The 22,265-nt window shown below is 51.3% G+C and overlaps 1 protein-coding gene across 3 annotated transcripts in view; it reads left to right on the top strand.

The window, feature by feature from the left end:
* Positions 1-22,265, top strand: part of LRRN2 (leucine rich repeat neuronal 2) — a 65,014-nt gene that overhangs the window by 16,430 nt on the left and 26,319 nt on the right. Inside the window, exon 1 of one of the 3 annotated variants that reach the window (XM_043923731.1) lies at positions 7,066-7,212. The exons of the other annotated variants lie outside the window; for them this stretch is intronic. The gene's annotated coding sequence lies outside the window, so the exon portion shown is untranslated. Of the gene's footprint in view, positions 1-7,065; positions 7,213-22,265 lie in introns of those variants that run through there. 3 annotated transcript variants of the gene reach the window in all.

The following is a 22,265-nucleotide window of genomic DNA, read 5'->3' as shown; positions in this document are numbered from 1 at the left end:
TTTACCAGCTGAGCTACCAGGGAAGTCCCTGGCACCAATAAATATCAAAGAATTTAAGAAATAATGTTTTATCTATGCCAATAAATAGCAATGTGATCAATAATTTAAGCAATTTTGGTGGGCTTGGTCAAGTTTTCTAAGTATTTGAAAATAGTCTTCATTTATTCAGTAAATGTTTACTGAGTACCTACTGTGTACAAAGCCCTGGGCCAGATGCTGGTCTTTGCTAATATTATGATTAGGGTTTAACTAAGTTGCCTGTGCAGTCCCTAAGCATTAGCGTCGGACAGGAGGCGGAGGGGGGCCGAAGAGGGCTGGTGGCCGAGAGAGGGGAACCCAAGGTCAGCCACGTAGTGCTTATCTGTGGATCTCCAAGGAGTGGTGGCCCCAGAACGGTCTGCACTTTGAAGGCTCTTTCTGGGTCACGTGCCCCGAGACATTCTGCCTGACTCCTTGGAAATAGGGAGCCCGTTTTTAGAACTGGGAAGTCTTGCAGGAGCCAAGAGGAGGTCGCTCCTCCACTTCCATAAGTTGCTGCGGAGGCTTGAGGGGGCCACCCGCGACCCCCCAGCCCAGGATGGGAGAGGAGCAGCCGCACTGGCTCACCTGGGCAGCCGTGTGGGTCCCAGCCCTTCAGCTGTTGCTGGGAGGGAGGCGAGGGGAGCTGGGCACTTGGCTTCCATCTCTGCCAGCAGATGGGCTTCTGCCAGCAGCCAGAGTCTGTCTGTTCTTCCGTCGGCCTCCCCACAGCCCCTTCCGAGACGTAGCACTGAGCCAGCTGGGCCTGGAGAGTCTGTCCCACGCTTCTCCGCGCTCTTGTGCACCGTGCAGCACTCTGACATGATGACGGCGGCTCAGGAACTCTGACTCGGGGGCTGAGGGGCTCCGTGTCTGAGCACACCTGTAACCCATCTGGGGAGGGCTAGCTTAGCCGTTTCCCCAACCTATTTTTATTGATGTGAAATCTGAGGCTTGGGAAGGGGGAAGGACCTGCCCAAGCATGCAAGTGACATCAGGACTGGCGTTCATTTCTTGACTTCTGACCCTGTGCTGTATCTGTTACCTCTTCTCAAGACTCTTTCTGCTTTCTTTTCTGACCTTCCACTCTGGAGAATGTACTTAAGGTGCAAGGGAATGTAATTCCCCTAAGAGACCATTCTTCCCCAAATCTCATAAAATTAGGCTTCATCTCCGCCTCCCCCTTGTCATCACCAAGCGCCCTCTTGTTCATAGAAGCCTTTGGCCTCTGCCCCTAGGCATCCTCCCCTGGAGCAAGTCTGTCCATCATTCGGAGTGAGCTCAGTGACTCTATGGGCAACGAGTTCTACCCCCAGGCCCATCAGCCCCTTTACGGGTCTCCCCCTCAGCTGCCCACTCCCAGGGTCACACACTGGATCTTGCCCTTGCCTGGAGGTCACCTGATAGAGTCCCCCGCTTTCTGGCCACAACCTCCTAGCCCCCGGCTTGTTATCTCAGACTCTCACACAGCCGTTTTTAACCTCGCTGAGACCTTTGGTTCATATGGACGTTGATCCTTTGGGACCTGTGCTCTAGAGTCTTCGGTCCGCTGGCACCTCTACTTTCTTGCCATCCATGACTTTATTCTGCCTACTCTTTGAATCCAGAGAGGTTCCATGTCCCATCACTTTAAGAACTCTCCTGCTGAATGCAAGGATTCTTTAGTATCTGCAAATCAATCAATGTAATACACCACATTAACAAATTGAAAGATAAAAACCATACGATTATCTCAATAGATGCAGAAAAAGCCTTTGACAAAATTCAACATCCATTTATGATAAAAACTCTCCAGAAAGCAGGAATAGAAGGAACATACCTCAACATAATAAAAGCTATATATGACAAACCCACAGCAAACATTATCCTCAATGGTGAAAAATTGAAAGCATTTCCCCTAAAATAAGGAACAAGACAAGGGTGCCCACTCTCACCACTACTATTCAACATAGTGTTGGAAGTTTTGGCCACAGCAATCAGAGCAGAAAAAGAAATAAAAGGAATCCAGATAGGAAAAGAAGAAGTGAAACTCTCACTGTCTGCAGATGACATGATCCTCTACATAGAAAACCCTAAAGACTCTACCAGAAAATTACTAGAGCTAATCAATGAATATAGTAAAGTTGCAGGATATAAAATTAACACACAGAAATCCCTTGCATTCCTATACACTAACAATGAGAAAACAGAGAAATTAAGGAAACAATACCATTCACCATTGCAACAAAAAGAATAAAATACTTAGGAGTATATCTACCTAAAGAAACAAAAGACCTATACATAGAAAACTATAAAACACTGATGAAAGAAATAAAAGAGGACACAAACAGATGGAGAAACATATCGTGTTCATGGATTGGAAGAATCAGTATTGTGAAAATGAGTATACTACCCAAAGTAATCTATAGATTCAGTTCAATCCCTATCAAACTACCAACGGTATTCTTCACAGAACTAGAACAAATAATTTCACAATTTGTATGGAAATACAAAAAACCTCAAATAGCCAAAGCAATCTTGAGAAAGAAGAATAGAACTGGAGGAATCAACCTGCCTGACTTCAGACTCTACTACAAAGCCACAGTCATCAAGACAGTATGGTACTGGCACAAAGACAGAAATATAGATCAATGGAACAAAATAGAAAGCCCAGAGATAAATCCACGTACCTACGGACACCTTATTTTCGACAAAGGAGGCAAGGATATACAATGAAAAAAAGACAAACTCTTTAACAAGTGGTGCTGGGAAAACTGGTCAACCACTTGTAAAAGAATGAAACTAGAACACTTTCTAACACCATACACAAAAATAAACTCAAAGTGGATTAAAGATCTAAATGTAAGACCAGAAACTATAAAACTCCTAGAGGAGAACATAGGCAGAACACTCTCCGACATATATCACAGCAAGATCCTCTATGACCCACCTCCCAGAATATCAGAAATAAAAGCAAAAATAAACAAATGGGACCTAATTAAACTTAAAAGCTTTTGCACAACAAAGGAAACTATAAGCAAGGTGAAAAGACAGCCTTCAGAATGGGAGAAAATAATAGCAAATGAAGAAACAGACAAAGGATGAATCTCAAAAATATACAAGCAACTCTTGCAGCTCAATTCCAGAAAAATAAATGACCCAATCAAAAAATGGGCCAAAGATCTAAACAGACATTTCTTCAAAGAAGACATACAGATGGCTAACAAATACATGAAAAGATGCTCAACATCACTCATTATTAGAGAAATGCAAATCAAAACCACAATGAGGCACCATTACACGCCAGTCAGGATGGCTGCTATCCAAAAGTCTACAAGCAATAAATGCTGGAGAGGGTGTGGAGAAAAGGGAACCCTCTTACACTGTTGGTGGGAATGCAAACTAGTACAGCCACCATGGAGAACAGTATGGAGATTCGTTAAAAAACTGGAAATAGAACTGCCATATGACCCAGCAATCCCACTCCTGGGCATACACACCAAAGAAACCAGATCTGAAAGAGACACGTGCACCCCAATGTTCATTGCAGCACTGTTTATAATAGCCAGGACATGGAAGCAACGTAGATGCCCATCAGCAGACGAATGGATAAGGAAGCTGTGGTACATATACACCATGGAATATTACTCAGCCATTAAAAAGAATTCATTTGAATCAGTTCTAATGAGATGGATGAAACTGGAGCCCATTATACAGAGTGAAGTAAGCCAGAAAGATAAGCACCAATACAGTATACGAACACATATATATGGAATTTTAAAAGATGGTAACGATAACCCTATATGCAAAACAGAAAAAGAGACACAGATGTACAGAACAGACTTTGGGACTCTGTGGGAGAAGGTGAGGGTGGGATGTTCTGAGAGAACAGCATTGAAACAAGTATACTATCAAGGGTGAAACAGACCACCAGCCCAGGTTGGATGCACGAGACAAGTGCTCAGGGCTGGTGCACTGGGAAGACCCAGAGGGATGGGATGGGGAGGGAGGCGGGAGGGGTGATCGGGATGGGGAACACATGTAAATCCATGGCAAAAACCACTACAATATTGTAAAGTAATTAGCCTCCAACTAATAAAAATAAATGGTGGGGAAAAAAAGAACTCTCCTGCTAGTATCCTAAACTCTCCTGACTCACTGTCTTTTTATTGTTCCAGTCTGGCAAAGTCCCAGTTCTGGATTAACCACTCTATGTGCTGCTTTCTGCCTGCATCCAGTCAACAAACCTGCTAGAAAAAGACTCAAAATGAGGCAGATTGGGACCTATAAAAATTCACCATCACCAACCCAACTTATTCTTCAGAAGTGTTCCTACCACATTCCTATGGTTATCTCCCTCTCAATTCTCCAGGATGACTAGTTCACACCTTCCTTCCCAAAACTCTACCTACGCCCTCACTCTCAGCTCAAGACCTCGCTTCCTGCTTCACAGAGACACAGGAGCCGTCAGGAGAACACCCTCAACTCTTGCCTCAAGCCCGGAGGCCCACCTGCCTCTGCCCAGTCCTGCTCCTCCCGCCCGTCTGAGCCGAGGCGGGAGGCGGTGTCGCCCCTGCGGCCCAGCTCCCGCTCCGTCTGTGCCGCACACCCTGTCCTCTGGTCTCGGGACGGCCTTGCAGCCATGCTCATGCCTCTCCCATCTCCAGCCACAGCAGAAAGCGTCCTCGAGCCGGCGTCGCCTCCTTAGGGGCCGTGTCTTGAAAGGACCGGCTGCGCGGGCTTCCATTTCTGCCCTCCCACCGCTCCCTCGCCCCGCCTCCTCCGTGAAATAGCTTTCCATGGCGCTACCAGTTTTTAGTTCTCAGAGCCGTTTTTCACTCCTGACACTTCTTTTCCCCCGGCTTCTCTGACCCCCTATTCCTGGCTTTTCTGGTTATTCCAGGTCTTCTTTGCTGACTCATCCTTCCCTTCTCTGCCTCTCAACGCTGGCAAGGCTTATAGTCTGGCTCACGGTCTTCTTTCCTGACGGGGTAGCTGTCCCTAGACGATTTCATGGCAGGCTTCTCCTGTCAGCCCTGTGCATGGGTGTCGCCTGCACGTTTCCTCTGAGTTCCATGTCCCTGTGTCCGCCTGCCTAGTTGACGAAGTGGGGTGTCCCGAGAAACCTCAGCCGTGCATATCTAAAGGCAGAGTCGTGGTCCTCCTGAATCTCCACTGCCCGTCAGCTCCCCTGCCTGGACCCCTCCAGCATTGCCTGGTTTTTGAATGCCACCACCTCAAGCCAGTTCTGTGCTGGGAGTCCTTGTCAACTCTTCCCTTTACTCCATTATGGATGCACTTGCTAAGTGCATCCACAGGTCCTGGCCAGTCTCTGGAACAGCGCCCATGTCCCCCCACTCCCCATCTTCACACTCCCCTTCATACTGCCTTCACCTCTCGCCTCGGACACTGGAATCCCCTTCTGATTTGAGTATCTACATCTGCCCTTGCCAGTCCTGTCTCCAAATAGCTGCTAGAATGGTCTTTTAAGGACGCAGATCTGATCTGGTCCCAGTTTTTCTGTACTCTGAAAACTCCTCAATGATTCCCAGTGCCCCTACCACCCTCATGCTCCACACTCTGCACACTGCCTTCTTTCCATTCTTTGCTAAACTCTTTGCCTCATGGTTTTCACACATGCTGTACCCTGGCCTTTTGTCACTCTTCCCATTCCATACTTCTCCCTCAATTCTGGTGTGCTTTCAGATCTCAACTCAAATAACCCTTCTTTCAAAAAGCTTCCCCAGGGTACCTGCAGAATTTTATCAGGTCCCTGTTGGACACACTCATAATGCCCTGTATGCTTGGGTGGTTGTTGGACAAATGTCCATCTCTGCCAGTAGACTGTGACCCTGTGAGGGTAGAGACACTGGCTGTTAAGCTCACTTTTGTAACACAGATTAGGTGTACAAAAAGTATTTGAGGAGTGAATTAGTTAGTGAAAGATCTTTAAATACAAAAAGGATTGCAAGAGAAAGGGTGAAGGGAAAAGCCAGCCCCAAGCGCAGCGTTGGTAGACCAGATGGCCACTGCCTTACCTGTGTTCCCCTGTGAAAGGAAGCAGGGTTGATGGTCCTGTCTCCTTTCCCTTCACTCTCCTACCTCAGCTAAAGACCTTATCCAGCTTCAGAGAAGGTTTACTCTGGTTTTCCAGCCAGAGGGGTAGACTCCTCTTCACCAATAGTTCTTTCAGGAACAATAGCAGTAATCTTCTGCACCTGGACAGTTGTTTGCAACCTACAAAGCTCTTTCACATATGTCATCATAGTGTTTTTTAAAGGCCTTTGAGCCACCCCTTTGAGGAAACTGGGGTATGTATTATGATCAGTTGTTTCATAGTAGAGGAAACTACTGCTCAGAAAGGTTCCGTGGCTTACTTGCAGCCATGGGGCTGGTCAGCGAAGAGTTAAGCTCAAACCTAGTGCTTGTGGCCCCAGTTCTGTGCTCTCTGCACTGTTCCATTCATGCTAGTATTTGAAAAAGAGACAAGTTCCGGGTTATCGACAGTAGTGGAAGGAGTGGTACCAAAGAAAAACAGACAAACCTACACGGGTGGGGAAGGAGGAGGTGGGTTGGAATGTGATGTGCAATCTGGTTTGTGTAGATTTACCTGCTACGCAGCTCAGGGCGATCCCAGTGGGCTCTGCAGAGCCTGCACGGGCCTCTCACCTTTCCCAGGCATTTAGAGTCCCTCGTTTAGCACAGAACAGCAGGACCCATCAGGCTCTGGGGACCCCAGGAGCAGAGTGCCGGGGGAATCCAGAGGAAGGAACAGGTGGCTGAGGTGGGCATGGGGCAGTGGCCCCCACACTCAGCTCCGGAGGGCTCGCTCCCAGTGGCTCCCTGCTTGGCTCCTGCCTGCTTTGCAGCCTCCTTGCCTACCACTCTCTGCCCCCTAAATGCACGAGTAAGCCTTCTCTGCAGGTCCGCACCGTAAGCTTTGCTCTGCTCTTGCCCTGCCTGGGTGCCTTTCATGCACACTCACCTGGTCAGCTCTCCCTGAGCTTCAGCACTCAGCTCTGGTGACATCTTTCCCAGGAAAGCTTCCCCGAAGCCTGAAGACCTCTTCTCTTGTACTGAGCACACTCAGCATGCCATATGAAAAATCTCTTTCCCGTGTCTTCCTATCTCGTTGGATTGGAAGCTCCTTGAGAACAGAGGTCTCCGTGACTTATTGATGTGGTGCTCCCAGAAACTGGCAGGAAGTAACAACAGGTAATGAAGGCTTGCCATGTTCTAGATGCTGTGTGAAGTGCTCTGTATTAATTCATTGAACCTTAAAAACAACCTTATCCTGTAGGTACTATATACCTTATTTTTAGAAAAACGTTTTGTCTTGGAATAAGTATAGATTCACTGGAAGTGCAAAGAAGCATACCAGGAATTCCTGAGTATGCTTCATCCAGCCTCCCCCAGCATTAACATCTTATGTGGCTATAGTTCAATATCAAAACCAGGAGACCAGCATGGATGAAATTCATAGAGTTTATCCAAATTTCATTTGTGTATATAGCTTTGTGTAACCACCACCACAATCAAGATCCTTACCTGGACAGTCACAAGGCTCCCTGCTGCTACCTTCACAGCTACACACCCCATCCCTAATGTCCGCCAGCCTCTGACCATGTCCCCCATCTCTGTGGTGGTGTTATTTCACAGGTGTTACATCAGTGGGATCGTACAGTCTATATCCTTCAACATTGGCTTCTTTCCCAGCAGCCCAGTTTCCTTGGGCTGCAGTCAGCTTGTTCACTGTATCGGTAGTTGGCTCCTCTTTGTTGCTGAGTGGTGGTCCCTGATGGGGATGTGCTCCAGTTTAATTACTCACCCCCTGAAGTACATTTGCATTCCTCCATTTTCAGGTGAGAAAACTCACTTGCCTAGGGTCACATAACTAGTAGCTGGCATTTAATAAGGGTTTAGTAATAGGCACCTAATAGATGTCTCTTGTCCTAAGCTCAGCTGAGGGCACTTCGTGCGCTTCTGTTAGTTCCCAGCCTGGTGTCTTACACACAGTAGGTGTTCAGTAATATTTGCTGTGAGGATGTGGATGCAGTTGCATCTGTGTTTACATAGGTAGCAGTAATGTCTAACTTATCCCTGTGCCTAGACATTTGCAAGAGAGACATTTGATAGCTTACATAACTGCACTTTCAGTTTCACTTGGAATATCAGAAAAGGAAAATTGGGGCAGTAAATATGATCACATACAGGGCTGGCATTTTATTGCCTAAAATGCCCAAAGCTGTTGGTTCCAAATTAATACATGCCGTATTTGCATGGTATTTTGCATCTGATTTGCAGGTGGCTCGTTTTAGCACAATGGAGAGAGGCCCTTCCGGCTCCTGCTTGTCACTCCGGCCCTCCCAGCTGCTCCAGGCAAGCCGGCTGGTGCAGGCTGCGCAGACCACATTTGGGGCCTGAAAGTACCCACCCTCGGCCAAGAGGGCCACCAGGGTGTTTTTACCCATCAAAGAGGACCAGAGTTGTCCCTCAGCAGGGGCCTCTGGAGGTTTAATTAAGGAGGATTTGGGGAGCAGTTGGAAGCCTCAACCTCAGGTGTGGAGCCAAATGCAATTAAGTGACTGGAAGGGCCCCTCAAGGTGGCTTGTCTCCACCTGGGCACGGCACACAATGGACGGGCTTGCTCAAGCCCCCGTGCCATCCCTCTGTTGGGAGAGGAGAGGTGGCAAGAGAGCCAGTCCCAGCCACCAGGAGTCCAGTCAAGGCCTCACCAAGGGTGCGTGTTGGAGGGTCAAACAAAAAAGGTGAGCTCTGCCCTCAAGGAACTGCTAATGGTGTTGATCCAGCCTCAAAGCAATTATTTAAACACCAAATGGTACAGGCCCCCACACCAGTGACAGCTGGTGGAAAAGAGAGGCTGTTAACTGGAGACAGTGTCCTAGAGGAGGTCAACCTGGTGGGTGTGCCTCTCGGGGGAAGCTTCTCCTTGACTCAGAGGCTGAGGGGGGAAACACTAGAAAAAAGCAAGTGTGGGTCCGGCGTGAAGTTCACAGAGTCAGGCCAAGACTGCAGAGTCCCTGGGGCCTTTCTGCAGGCCGCTTGGGACTGTGTCCTCAGACCCCCGGGAAAGCGTGACCACTCTCTGTGGTCAGGGCCGCTCCAAAGGAGCGGCCCTCAAGAGCGTGGAGTGGTGGGTGGAGAGGCAGCGTGGATGTTGGGAGGACGGCTCTCTGGGGGCTTGGCCGACACCGGGGAGAGGGTGTGGCGTGTCTGATTTGAGGCCAGTGTTCGAAGGACTTGGGTTGGAGTTTGGTTGCTTAGGGACTGAGTGGAGAGAAGAGATCCCAGCGCTTGGTGGTCACCGGGGTGGTGCTGCCAGTGTGATGGGGGTGCCAGGGAGGGCGGGGATGAGCCTGCAGGAGGCTGGCCCTAGACGGGGGTGGGAACCGGGAGCACGGAAGACGGGGAGAGGTTTCCCCAGTGAAAGGGCTCCTCCCCGTGTGGCTGATTCCGTTAAGGGCTCCCAGAGGCTGAAAGCAAAAAAAATGCTGCCAAGTTGAGAAGAATGGTGAGACTGGAAAGCAGCTCACATAGCACTTTTATAAGCCTCTATTTAGGAGGAAGAGCAGACCAAAATGGCATTTTTATTGTTGGTTTTAAAGGTGGAGAGGGTGAGTGAAGGACTGAGTTTCCTGGAGGTGGGAAGGGATGAGGTTGATGTTTAGAGAAAACCTCTCTCTTTAAGATGGAGCGAAGGAAGAGAAGACGGGCCGCTGGGTGCTGGGCGAGGTGGGGACGGAGGCCCAGCGCGGGGGGAGGGGCACAGGAGGTCGCGCCTGCCCAGCCCGTCAGCCCCACGGGTTGGCAGGGTCTCTTGTCAGAGGCAGGGAGAAGCAGGTCCGGGAAAGGGCACCCAGAGTGTGCCAGGGTGGCAGTGAGAGAGGGCTGAGAGGGCGGCAGCAAGCCGGCTGGGGAGGCTGCCCCTGCAGGCCTGTTACGCGGCTGGTCTGTTGGCTTCTCTGTCTTCTTCCTGCAGTGCTTTGGGAGGAAAGGAATGAGGCAGGGTACGGAAAATCACTAATCTTTTCATTAAGACGGGGTGGCATTGACACCAGTAATCTTTGCCTTACTTCCTGGGGCCTGGGCTCCTAGACCTCTCCAAAGACTACCCAGCCTGGCCTCCTCCTGCGAACAGCCCAGCCAGGTGGCCCATCCATCTGGCCTTGCCATCTGAGGAGTCTTCCACCTCTCAAAGGCTGAGGTCATTTCTTCTTGTCCAGACTTATCAGTGGATCCAGTTCTAAAAGAGTCCCATTTGCCCTCACTGCTCTCTGGGCCCTGTTTTCATTTTTCTCCCCTCCTTGGTCTTGCAACAGCAGCTAAATAGCCTGTGAGAGGGTCAGGCGGGGAAGATGAATGCTGGCCTGTGGGGGCTGCATCCTGCCTCTCCGTTAAGGAGTCGATAGAAGGCGGGAAGCAAAGAATGGATAATCCAAGGAAACAGCAACAGATGCAACATGCACCTTGTAGGATAATCCAAACAGCGCTTCCTCTTGTGCTCGGAGAGTGCTGTGATGACTCGAGTGCGCCAGTTTGCTGGTCTAATTAGGTCTGATTTGTAGAGCACTGGTTGCATTGCCTAGAGGAGAGGCAGCAACAAGCAAAGGATTGCTGGGGAGAAGCCCATCCGGTGAATAATCCCCAAGTTCATGCAGAAGCAGGATGGAGGGTCCGTGAAGGCCGCCTCCCGGCTGGTCTTCAAAACAGTCCAGATCCTGCAGGGTGCCCCAGGACACAGTACTCCACACGTGTTGTGTGTTGGCCCCCAAAGGCCAGGTTAAGCAGGGGAGAATGCCTGCACTTGACTCTCCCTCAAGATAGGAACAAAGAAATAAGGGGAAAAAAAAACACCAGATTTTTCCCGTGCTTAACCCTAACCCCCTCTCATGGCACTTTCCTCCCTGTCCCCACCCCAGGCCTTGGAGATGTCATGTTTGGTCACCATCCTCTAGTGCTTCTGGACCAGCCCGGTGCCGCCAGAGGACCCAGGCCTGTTCCCCTGCCCGTCTCCCTGTCACAGCTCCTGGGGACACACATTTGCTGTGTGCAGATTGCCAGAGTCCAGGCACACTCCAGATGAAATTGGCCAATTTTAGCTACAAATGAAAAGACAAATGAGATGGAAATTGCACAGAACAAGCCTGGTCCTCGTCAGTAGGTATCAGTCCTGACACAGGACTGTGTAGCCTGTCCAGGCCCTTCCCTCCCGCTGAGGCCCACAGGACTCTCCTGTGCTGAGACGCCCGGCTCCTTCGCTCCCAGCCCAGCAGAGGGGCGGTCTGAGGGGCTTCGAGAGGAAGCCAGTGAGGGTGTGAGCATGTGTGAGATGGTGGTGGGGTGGGGGGTACAGGTAGGGGACACAAAGCAGATGCCGAAATAGCACCATGCAGAAAGAAGAGTTCATTATTCCAAAAAAGAAAAAAAAAAAAAAAATGAACATCTGTGTGCCCAGCCCTGTGCTAAGTGTTCTCACTGTAAAGGCAGAGAGCCCTATGGGGCTCCCAGCCCAGGGGACATGAAAAGAGAAAACAAGATGACGGGGCCAGAGACAGCAAGTGCAAGAGGACATGTCTAGCAGAGGGAGGAGGCACTGGAAGGAAGAAGCAGGGATGGGCAGGAAAGTGGGGGTCAGCTCACACAGCGGGGACAGAGCAATCTGAGCTCTACAGCCGGCCAAGGCTGTTTCAAGACCAGGGCTGTCCTGGAGCCTTAGGTACAAAGCAGAGAGGGAGAGCTGGGAGGAGGCGGCCCGCCTGTCCCCTGGACCGGGAAGGGGCAGCCAGGAGGAGAGCTTACCACTGCTTTACAGACAGCAGGTAATTCATTCCAGGTGAAGTGTCAAGGAGTAGGGATGACAGGGAGTAAGTACACCAATCTAGTGAACGAGGAGAACTAACAATCCAAATGTTTGAAGGATAGTTTACTTGCTCTTTGTGAAGAGGAGTCAAAGACCCAGGAGTTCTCAACCCTGGGTTGAGGGACCTTACACATTTTCTGAGCTGAGGGAATTGCAGAGAGGCGGAGAATGCAAATTTGTTTTCATATGGATGTAAGCTAAATACAGCTTTTGTAATAATAATAACAGTAGCAGACACTTGTAAAGCACTTACCAGGAGCCGGGCTATTGTAAGCACTTAACCGAGCTATTGTAAGCACTTAACCGTATTAGTTCATTCCCGTAGTAAATATTCTGGGGTCTGGGGTTCAAAGCCAAACACATGTAACTTAAAAGCTATCCATTTCCTTTCTTCCTCCCCACTCTGAAAGTTGGTTAAGAACTGGTGGCCACAGAAGGAACTCTGAGCCAACTCTCCCTTACTTGGGTTAGCATGAAGCAGAAGGGCTGGGGATTTGGGAGTAGTTCCAGGAGGCCTTAGATGATCCAATCTTGGTAGGTCAGACAGACTCCCCCCTCTGCCTCTGCATTCTCTGAGCTGAAGTGCTTCAATCCAGGTCCCTTGCTAGGGTGGGGCTCAGTGCTCATGGAGAGAGGAGATCCAGGAGACACCCTGAAGGGTGAAACCGGCCGTTAGGGTGAGTATGGCCAGTTCTCCAGGGACTGCTCTCTTCCCAGAGCCAGAATTGATGTGCATCCCACCACTGTGAATGTCTTTAAGCCTGGCTGTCACCAAGGAACAAGTTTCTATAGTGACAGAGATACACTAGACCCTTGACATTATCAACATCATAGCCCGTCATGAATCAATGGATTAAAAACTACCCTATAATTTCCCCCATAAAACATAGTATGGCTGAGAAATGTAATGAGGATGACTAGTGAGGGCAAAGTTACCTAACTCTCAGCTTGCCAGGAGGTTTCCCTGAATCAGACTCAACAGCCTTCAAGTCAATGCCATGCACTATTTCATGTCAGATATGGGCTGGTGGTTGCAGTGTAAGCCACTTTATGATAAACTTGAGAATGCCGTCTATTGCTTTTCAAACAGCAGGTAGCAGAGAGGGGCTGTGATGGAACAGGGTAGACTGAACTCACCCATGCTTCTCTCTGCTGCTGCATGTAAACAAGAGTAGAGGAGGGGTGCAAGCCCACAGGGCAAGTGACAGGAGACCAAAGTGAGTCAGTGACGTCTGCAGCTTTGGAAGTTGAAAAGCTGATTGACTTGGCTTGATGGAGAAAGTAGAACCGAGAGATCCCTGGACAGATTCCTGCCAGTGAACTACAGACAGGCTCAGAAATCAGCGACATCTGATGATAGGGTAAGGAGTAGGGCCAGAAGCAGAAGAGTGATTCCTCACCCATTTCACCACCTAGTAGCATCCTGGAGAGAACTTTATTCTCCAGAGAGATCTAACCCAAGAAGTGCTGGCTTGGGAACACGGGTACAAGCATGGGTGGAGATGAAGCAATTTATTGAAAAATGGGCATCTGCTGAATGTTTGCAAGCCAAATGGGGAGATCCCCTTGCCCTGTTCTTCCTGTTGGCTCTAGGAATGCTGGTGAATGGGCAAATAGTGACATTTGGGGGACTCCATTGAAACCTCCCTTGGTGAGATGCACACAGAGCTTCCAGTCAGCTTCCAGATGCCTTGCTCGTAAATACAAGCCATTGGCCAAGCACCACTATATTTTTAAGGAAGGCGTCCAAAATAAGAAAGCATTAGCCAAAATAAACATAAAACAAATTGAAGACAGTGAACATATACAGGGAGCAAAATAAAATGTAAACACCACCACTGTCACAATTGAAATCCTCAGAAAAATAAGGGAGGGTTTTTTATGCCCAAAGAACAAAGATCCTTTAAAAAAAAGAATTGAGATATAATTCAATTTATAAATTGGTCCTTTATTTTTTTTTTTTTTTAATTTTTTTATTAGTTGGAGGCTAATTGCTTCACAACATTTCAGTGGGTTTTGTCATACATTGATATGAATCAGCCATAGATTTACACTTATTCCCCATCCCGATCCCCCCTCCCATCTCCCTCTCCACCCGATTCCTCTGGGTCTTCCCAGTGCATCAGGCCGGAGCACTTGTCTCATGCATCCCACCTGGGCTGGTGATCTGTTTCACCATAGATAGTATACATGCTGTTCTTTTGAAACATCCCACCCTCACCTTCTCCCACAGAGTTCAAAAGTCTGTTCTGTATTTCTGTGTCTCTTTTTCTGTTTTGCATATAGGGTTATCGTTACCATCTTTCTAAATTCCATATATATGTGTTAGTATGCTGTAATGTTCTTTATCTTTCTGGCTTACTTCACTCTGTATAAGGGGCTCCAGTTTCATCCATCTCATTAGGACTGGTTCAAATGAATTCTTTTTGACGGCTGAGTAAAATTCCATGGTGTATATGTACCACAGCTTCCTTATCCATTCATCTGCTGATGGGCATCTAGGTTGCTTCCATGTCCTGGCTATTATAAACAGTGCTGCGATGAACATTGGGGTGCACGTGTCTCTTTCAGATCTGGTTTCCTCAGTGTGTATGCCCAGAAGTGGTATTGCTGGGTCATATGGCAGTTCTATTTCCAGTTTTTTAAGAAATCTCCACACTGTTTTCCATAGTGGCTGTACTAGTTTGCATTCCCACCAACAGTGTAAGAGGGTTCCCTTTTCTCCACAGCCTCTCCAGCATTTATTGCTTGTAGACTTTTGGATAGCAGCCATCCTGACTGGTGTGTAATGGTACCTCACTGTGGTTTTGATTTGCATTTCTCTAATAATGAGTGATGTTGAGCACCTTTTCATGTGTTTGTTAGCCATCTGGATACCACTAAAACCCATGAAACTGTTCATTTTTAAAGGACCAATTTTGGTCCTTTAAAAATGAACAGTTTCATGGGTTTTAGTGGTATCCACATGGCCAGATCACCACTATGTAATTATGGAATGTTTTCATCATCCCCAAAGAAACCCCACATCTGTAAGCAGTCACTCCTTATTCTTTCTTCCCCAGCCCCTGGCAGCCACTAATCTACTCTCTGTCTCCATCCATTTACCTATTCTGGACATTTCATAAGTGGAGTCATGCAATATGCAGCTTTTGTGTCTGGCTTCTTTCACTTAGCATAATGTTTTCAAGATTCATCCATATTGTGGCATTATCAGTACGTCACTCCTTTTTATGGCTGGATAATATTGCATGTGTGGATATTTCACATTTTATTTATCCATGTATCAGTTGATGGACATTTGGGTGATTTGCAGACCGTGAAAATGCAAAGAATAAGAATGAACTCTTATAAACTTAAAATATACTCCATATTTCTTAAAGGAAAATGATTACACTTTCCAGATCACAAATCCATTAGGTGGCCAGCACAATTAGTGACAAAAGGCCCTTACAAAGACACATTTTAAAATTTCAAAATATTGGTGATAAAGTGAAGATCCTACAGGCATTAGGATAACAGCAGACTTCTCAACAGAACCCTGGCAGCCAGTAGACAATGGAAAGATTCCTCCAAACATAGGAGGGAAGATTTTTTAAATCTGAAATTATATTTTCAGTCAATCCATCAATTAATTATGGAGATTAAGACATTTTCAAGCATGCCAGTTATTAAGAAACTCACCTCTTGTTGAAAAAAGTAACTTGCCAGTGTGCCCCACCAAAAGAAGAAAGATGACGTGAAACCCAGGCAGAGGAACAAGCAGTAAGAATATTTGCTACCGTAGGAAAAAGCCTGAAAGGACTTGCACTAAAATATTAGTATTGGTTAGTTGGAATTGGGGGAGAAGGCAATGGCACCCCACTCCAGTACTCTTGCCTGGAAAATCCCATGGACGGAGGCGCCTGGTAGGCTGCAGTCCATGGGGTTGCTAAGAGTTGGACACGACTGAGCGACTTCACTTTCACTTTTCACTTTCATGCATTGGAGAAGGAAATGGCAACCCACTCCAGTGTTCTTGCCTGGACAATCCCAGGGACGGCGGAGTCTGGTGGGCTGTCTATGGGATCGCACAGAGTCAGACACGACTGAAGCGACTTAGCAGCAGCAGCAGCAGCAGCAGTTGGAATTGGGAGGTGGAAAGGGACATTATTTAAACCTTCTCCATGTGTTTTTCTCTTTGCAATAACAATGCTATATTGCACCTACATGACTACCTGTGTGTCGTCTCATGCTGAGATGAAGGCAGGAGTGAGGCGCAGAGGGCAGAGGCGAGTCCCTCTGAGGGCCCCCCCCTCCATCACCCCCACTGCAGCGCCCCTGTGACACACTGCAGCCTCTGGGGCTGTATCGGACCTGTGTCTGTCTATCTGTCTGCTCTGCTAGGCCGAGAACTTCCCAGGAAAGAGCTGGCTCTTGCCCATAGTGTATACCCCTAGTGCCCTCAGAGAGCAGGCCCAGAATCAGAGCTTGAATGAATCTGTGGAACGAGAAAGGGAGGAGGAAAGCAGAGACTCCCCACCACACGTAGACCGCAAAGTGAGTGAGGCCTGGCAGTAGGGCCGCCATCAGGGTTTCACAGACCTGCTGGCCTGGAGACGAGGTCAAGGACAGTAGGCAGCCCGGGCTTCCTCCACCCGGGCTGGTGGAATCAACTTCTGGAGTAATAATTCCCCAGACACAGAGCTGCATCGCTGAGAGGACCAGTGGTCACGTAGCTTTTATCTTACAGACCAGATTCGGAGGCCAGGATCCGGTGAGTGCCCTGCTCGAGACTCTTCCTGCTCTGGGCCTCGGTTTGTTCCCCTGAAAAGCCAGGAAGCAAAGTAAGGTGACTGAGGTGAGCTCTGACCACCCGAGGCTCTTAGAACACGCATCCCAGGAGGCTGAAGACCAGCTCACCTTACTTAAGTGTGGAGGCTGCCCAGGCAGACGCCTCCACCTGAGGGTAGAGGGTGAGTAAAGACTCCGCCTCCCAGCCAGCTCCTTCTCTCTGTGGAGGCAACTTCTGAGATAGGTGCGGTGCTGGACCACGTGGGCCAGCTTCCCCCAGGAGGCAGACGCTGGCCTGGGACAGCATGTTGGACCCAGCCGCCTACATCAGAATCACCTGCTTAGAAGTGAGTTCAATCTACAGGTTTCTGGGCTCCACCTCTGGGCTTGCATGATCAGGGACTTACAGTTGCTTGTTAACAAGCACCCCAGCTGATGCTTGGGTGCACTCTGATTTGAGAAATGGATTCAGGGGGCTGGGATTAGGGTTGGGAGTTTCAGTGCTCATAATCGGGAAATCGCTCGTTCATCCCGTACCTACTCCGCGTGGGGCACTTTCGGACATGTCTAATCTTTACAACCACCAGCCCGCAAAGTAGGTATTACTCTAATTGTACAGAAGAGAAGATTGAGACCCAGAACAATAAGTTGCCAGACATCACACAGCTAAAGAGACAAAGACCGGAATTTTAGCTGAGGTCCTTCTTTGCTGTCCTACTAGGCAACTCTGGCTCTCTCGTGCCTCCAGTGTTTGGAGGGAACCTGCTGCACCGGCGGACGAGGGGGTCATGTAAAGGTGGGGCTGCCCTGGGTGGGGGGCGTGAGGGGCACTGCATCTCTTCTCAGGCTTCCTTCAGGCCCCCAGGCGCGTTTTGAGGGGGGTGTGAAGTCATCTGCGACCTCTGTCTCCCCTTCTTCCCAGCCTCTCATTGTCTCGCTAATTAAAGACGCCTCAAAGAACTGCCCTGCTGTGAGCCGCTGGCCACCTGCCCACACCCTCTGAGGAAGCAGCGGCAAGGCGGCAGACACCTGGGCCCTGGCACAAGGAGACCCCTGGGCCCTGGCGGGGCAGCAGGCGGAGAGAGCAGGGCAGAGGGCAGCGGCCCGGGAGGACGGTGTTCCGGGAGGAGCACGCCAGCCCCTCCGGGCGGGTCCCTGTCCTGAGCAGGAGTCCCCACAGCTCCGTCGCCTGCTCTGGTATTTGCTGTGACTCCCCCCAGGACGCATTCGGTGGAGACACCAGAAAGCCCCACCTCGGAGCCTTTGCCTGCTGTCCCCTCTGCCTCCCAGTGACCAACCGTTTGGTTTGCTCAGGACTGAGAGCTTTGGAGATTCTGGACTTTAAAGCTGGGAACCGGGGACAGATTGGTCATCGTCCTGTGCTCCCCCATCTTCATTCAGGTCTGGGTCCACTAGTCCCTCCTCAGAGAGAGGTCTTCCCAGACCCCAGCATCCAGAGCCACAAGTCATGATCCTGTCACTGTTTGGTTCCTGGATTGGTTTTCTATTGCTCCTGGAACAAACCACCCCAAATTTACTGGCTTAAAGCAACATGCATTGTTGGCTCACAGCGTGTAGGTCAGCAGTCCATCTTGGTTGTTCTTGTGGTTTCTCTCTCTCAGGTTTCAAAAGGCCAAAATCAAGCTGTCAGCCAGGCTGGATGCCTCATGTGGAGGCTCTTGGGAGAACCCACCTCGGAACTTAGGCGGGGGCAGGTGGAGCCCAGCTCCTTGCGGGTGTGGGACTGACGTCCCTTCTTCCGTGCTGGCTGTCAGCATCCAGAGGCCTTTCCAGCCCTGGGCATAGCCCCTGTGCCTTGGAACTAGCAACAGGACCCCAAGTCCCTGCGTGCCTGGACTCCCCCTCCGCTTCAGCTGGACAAAGCTCCTGCATTTAGGGACTCATGCGACTAGATGAGCCTCACGTAATAATCCAGGTCACTGCCCCTTAGAGTCCACAACCGGAGTCATATCTGCACTGTCCCCTTTGCTGTGTAAAAGGTAGCAGATTCAACAGATTTCAAGATAGTCAGAGGGCCATCCTGCTTACCACATTCCTTCAGAGCCCTTGTCACTAGCAGGTGTCTTATTTGCGTAGGTGTTTATTCTCCGTTGGGCTTCCCTGGTGGCTCAGAGGGTAAAGCGGCTGCCTGCAATACGAGAGGCCTGGGTTCGATCCCTGGGTCGGGAAGATCCCCTGGAAAAGGAAATGGCAACCCATTGCAGTATTCTTGCCTGGAGAATCCCATGGACAGAGGAGCCTGGTAGGCTACAGTCAATGGGGTTGCAAAGAGTCGGACATGACTGAGCGACTTCACTTTCACTTTCTCCTCCCCATGCAAGTGCCACACGAGCCGGACGGCATCTGTATCGTTCCCTGCAGGGCCCCTGGCCCTTTCTAGTGCTTGGCACGCAGTAGGCATGGCACACAGTTTGTTCGATGAGTGTTACAGTGATTTCTGGACGCCCGGTGGAAACGGCAACTTCTGCAAACCGCTCAAGGCTTCTCAGAGCCCGCCCCCCCACGGAGCAGATGGCAGGAGGTCGGGCAGGGAGACACCCGTGGCTCCAGTGACCTTAGCACTGACTTCTGACCAGCCCAGCCTCTCTGCCAGTGTCCCCCCCTCCTCCCAGAGCCCCCAGATGCTCAGTGTCTCCCTGCCTGAGGACCCCAGAGGGCAGACTCCTGAGGCTAGCTGGCGCCCTAAGGGGTGGTAAAGACTGCAGGCCAGCCCAGGAGGAGGCAGGGACTGCTGCCGCAGCTGGGTTCAAAGCCAATCCACCTGGGACTTCCAACAATTAATTTCCCCCATCTGCACAACGATCAGCTTCTGAGGGAAAACAATTAGCCCACTGCAAATTGTAATTGTCATCTCACTCCTGACTTTAATTTGGACTAATGAGGCTAAGTGATTCCCACTCCCTCTGCCTCCCGCTCTGCCTCCCGCTGTCCGGGCCCTGGGCCCTCACCTGGGCGGGCAGTTAACCCTTGGCTGTCTGCCTTGCACCAGAGACTTAGGGCCATTTGGAGGCTGGCCCAGGCCAGGGCTGGGCCCAGCAGAGGCTGGCAGGAAGGAGAAAGGAAGAGAGTGCCTCAGGTCCGCAGGGAAGCTGCCTGTTTACGATGATCAGAGTTTTATTGAACAGAATTGACTAGCTGGCTCGCTCCTCTGTCACAGCCAGTTACCTCTGGCGCGCCGTCTCTGGGGACCCAGCATCCGGAAGCCTCTCCCTCCCGCAGGCCGGGTGCCCCTGCCCACCCTCTCCACTCTCCTGAGCTGAAGCTGTGCTTCTCCGCAGCCGGGAGAGTCACGGGGTTGGTGTGAGCGACTTGGCATCGTTCAGTTCAACCCTGCTCCTACTGCACAAACCAGGGAGGGAGCAGGCAGGGACGTGCTCAAGGTCACGCAGGGGTCCGGCCTCAGGAGGAGCACGCAGCACCGTGCTGCTTGTCGCTTACCTGTCTCTCGTCTCCTCGGGCGCGTCCTTGCTCTCTTGCCCGTGGCTTGCCCCCGGCACGATGCCTGGCATCCTCACAGATGCAGGAAATGAGGCGCGTGCAACGTCCTGAGTCCACCAAGCCCCTCAGCCCACGTGGCTGCTTTGATTCGCACGCTCACACTCGTTCATTCATCCGTCACAGTCACTGTGCTGGGAACCTCGCTAGATGCTCGAGCACAAAGACAAGACCCTTCCCGGCCCTCGAGGACCTCCCAGCCTCGTGGCTCTCGTGTGTGGGGCCGTTCGGCCTGGGACCCCCAGCCTCTGGCGGGTCAGTCTTCAGTGAGAACCGACTCTGACCTGACTGGCCACAGGTGAGGAAGCAGGCCCTGGCTCCCGGCCCCCACCTCTGCTGCGGAGCCACCCTGTCCCTGCTGCCTGCGGGGTTAGGTGTGGAGTCAGGAATTTGGATTCCTCATCCTGGCTTTGCACTGGCTGTCTCTGTGGCCTTCCACAAACCCTCTCCTCCCTCCTGAAGCCAGGGCGCTGGGCTCTGGTGTCTGCATGGCGGCCTCTGGAGACCCCCACCGTGGGGAGCCGGTGGGGCTGGTGGGAGGCCCCGGGCTCCTCAGGAGCAGCCTGGCTCCAGGCTGCTGCCACCCCCCGTGACCTGAGCCCACGAGCCCCCGTCCCTGGCAGGTAGAATGGGGCAGGCGGTACGAGGCCTGCAGGTGAAGCCCTGTGCTGCAGCGGGCAGGCGTGGAGCCCCTTAGGTGACCGCTGGCGCCACAGGAGAGGAAGCGGGCCTTGCTGGCGTGCCCTGCTGGGAGCACTGACTCGTGGGGAGGTGGAAACTGGGAGTCGGGAGAGAGGGACGTCTCAGAGCGTCCTCTCCCAGGCTTCCATGGTGCCGGGCGCGTTGGCAGCTGAGCTTTATCCCCGTGATTCCCCGTGAGGGCAGCCTCGGGGGAGGCCACGGCTTCCTCTGGGCCCTGCCCTGGCCCCTCCGTCACCTCCTGAGGGAGACACAGGCGACTGCCCGTCTGCTGCCTTCTCTCTGCATGCTCCCGTGGCCTGCCCACCCCCGGACCAGCCAGCCGCCGCCCGGGGTCATTTCTTGCTCCTGCTCGTCTTGGCTTGGCTGGGCCACCGGTCTGGGTCCCTCCTCTCCCGCCCCGGCCTGTGCCTGTGAGGGAAAGGCATGGGAATATCAGGACCCCTTCTGCTCTGAGGCCGCTTAGAGCTCATCACCATCAGCCTGTTTGTTGTCCCTGAGGACAAGAAACCAGATGCCCCAGCGTGGCTGGTTCCTCACCCAGGACATCCCCACTGCGTCCCTGCTGCCACGGCATGGCCCATTCCCCAGGTGCCTGGGAACCGCCTCTGACACACACGGCTGCTTTCTCGCAGCCACCCCAGCCTTCCCTCCGCCTTGCGATGCACTCCTGGTCCTTCACTTATGCTTGAACCTCACCCGCTGATGGGGCCGACGCAGCCTGCTCCCGGCTGAGGCTAGGGAGGGCGCGCCCCAACCCGGAAGTCTTACGCTGACCCTGCCTGGGATCTCCATCAGTGCTTGTCAAAGACCACCTCCAGAGTGGGTTCAGCACGCAGATTCCTGGGTCTCACCTCCAGAGAATATGATTCCAGAAGTCTGGGTGTGTATAGGAATCTGCAGGATTAGTAAGTACCCTGAACCTGACTCTGGACTGTGGACCACCCTCCATGAAAGGTTGCTTGATCTAGATGTGGTGAGAAGAGCTCTCCCCTGCTCTTTAAGGCCTTGGAGCTCAGGGTCAGAGAGAGAAACCAGCCCTGTTGGTCGGGGCTCTGGAGTATTGGCTCCCCCGAGGTCTTTAGGTTGCTGTCAGTACTCTCTTCTTGCCTGGGTGCCCCTGGTAATCCTGGTCTTCATCGTTACTCGTGCACTGCCTGGGAGGTGGGCGCCTCAGCAGAGCAGAGGGGCTGGCTGTGGGCAGCATCTGGGAGCTGGCCCAGTTCTGTAGGAAGGGTATTTACTTTCCCAGGGACTCGGCGATGCTCTGATGCTCTCCCACCTTCTTTAGATGCACTTTGAATCCCCCACTTGGGCGCACGAGGCTGGTGATGTGGGGGCTTCAGCATGGTGCCCCTGGTCCAGATCCCCGCTCAGAGCGGTGGTGTCTGCCACAAGGCGC

Source organism: Cervus elaphus, chromosome 14, assembly GCF_910594005.1.
Source record: "Cervus elaphus chromosome 14, mCerEla1.1, whole genome shotgun sequence".
In the NCBI taxonomy this organism is placed as follows: domain Eukaryota; kingdom Metazoa; phylum Chordata; class Mammalia; order Artiodactyla; family Cervidae; genus Cervus; species Cervus elaphus.
The sequence above is the reverse complement of the archived record's forward strand: the minus strand, read 5'-3'. Positions and strand labels throughout refer to the sequence as shown.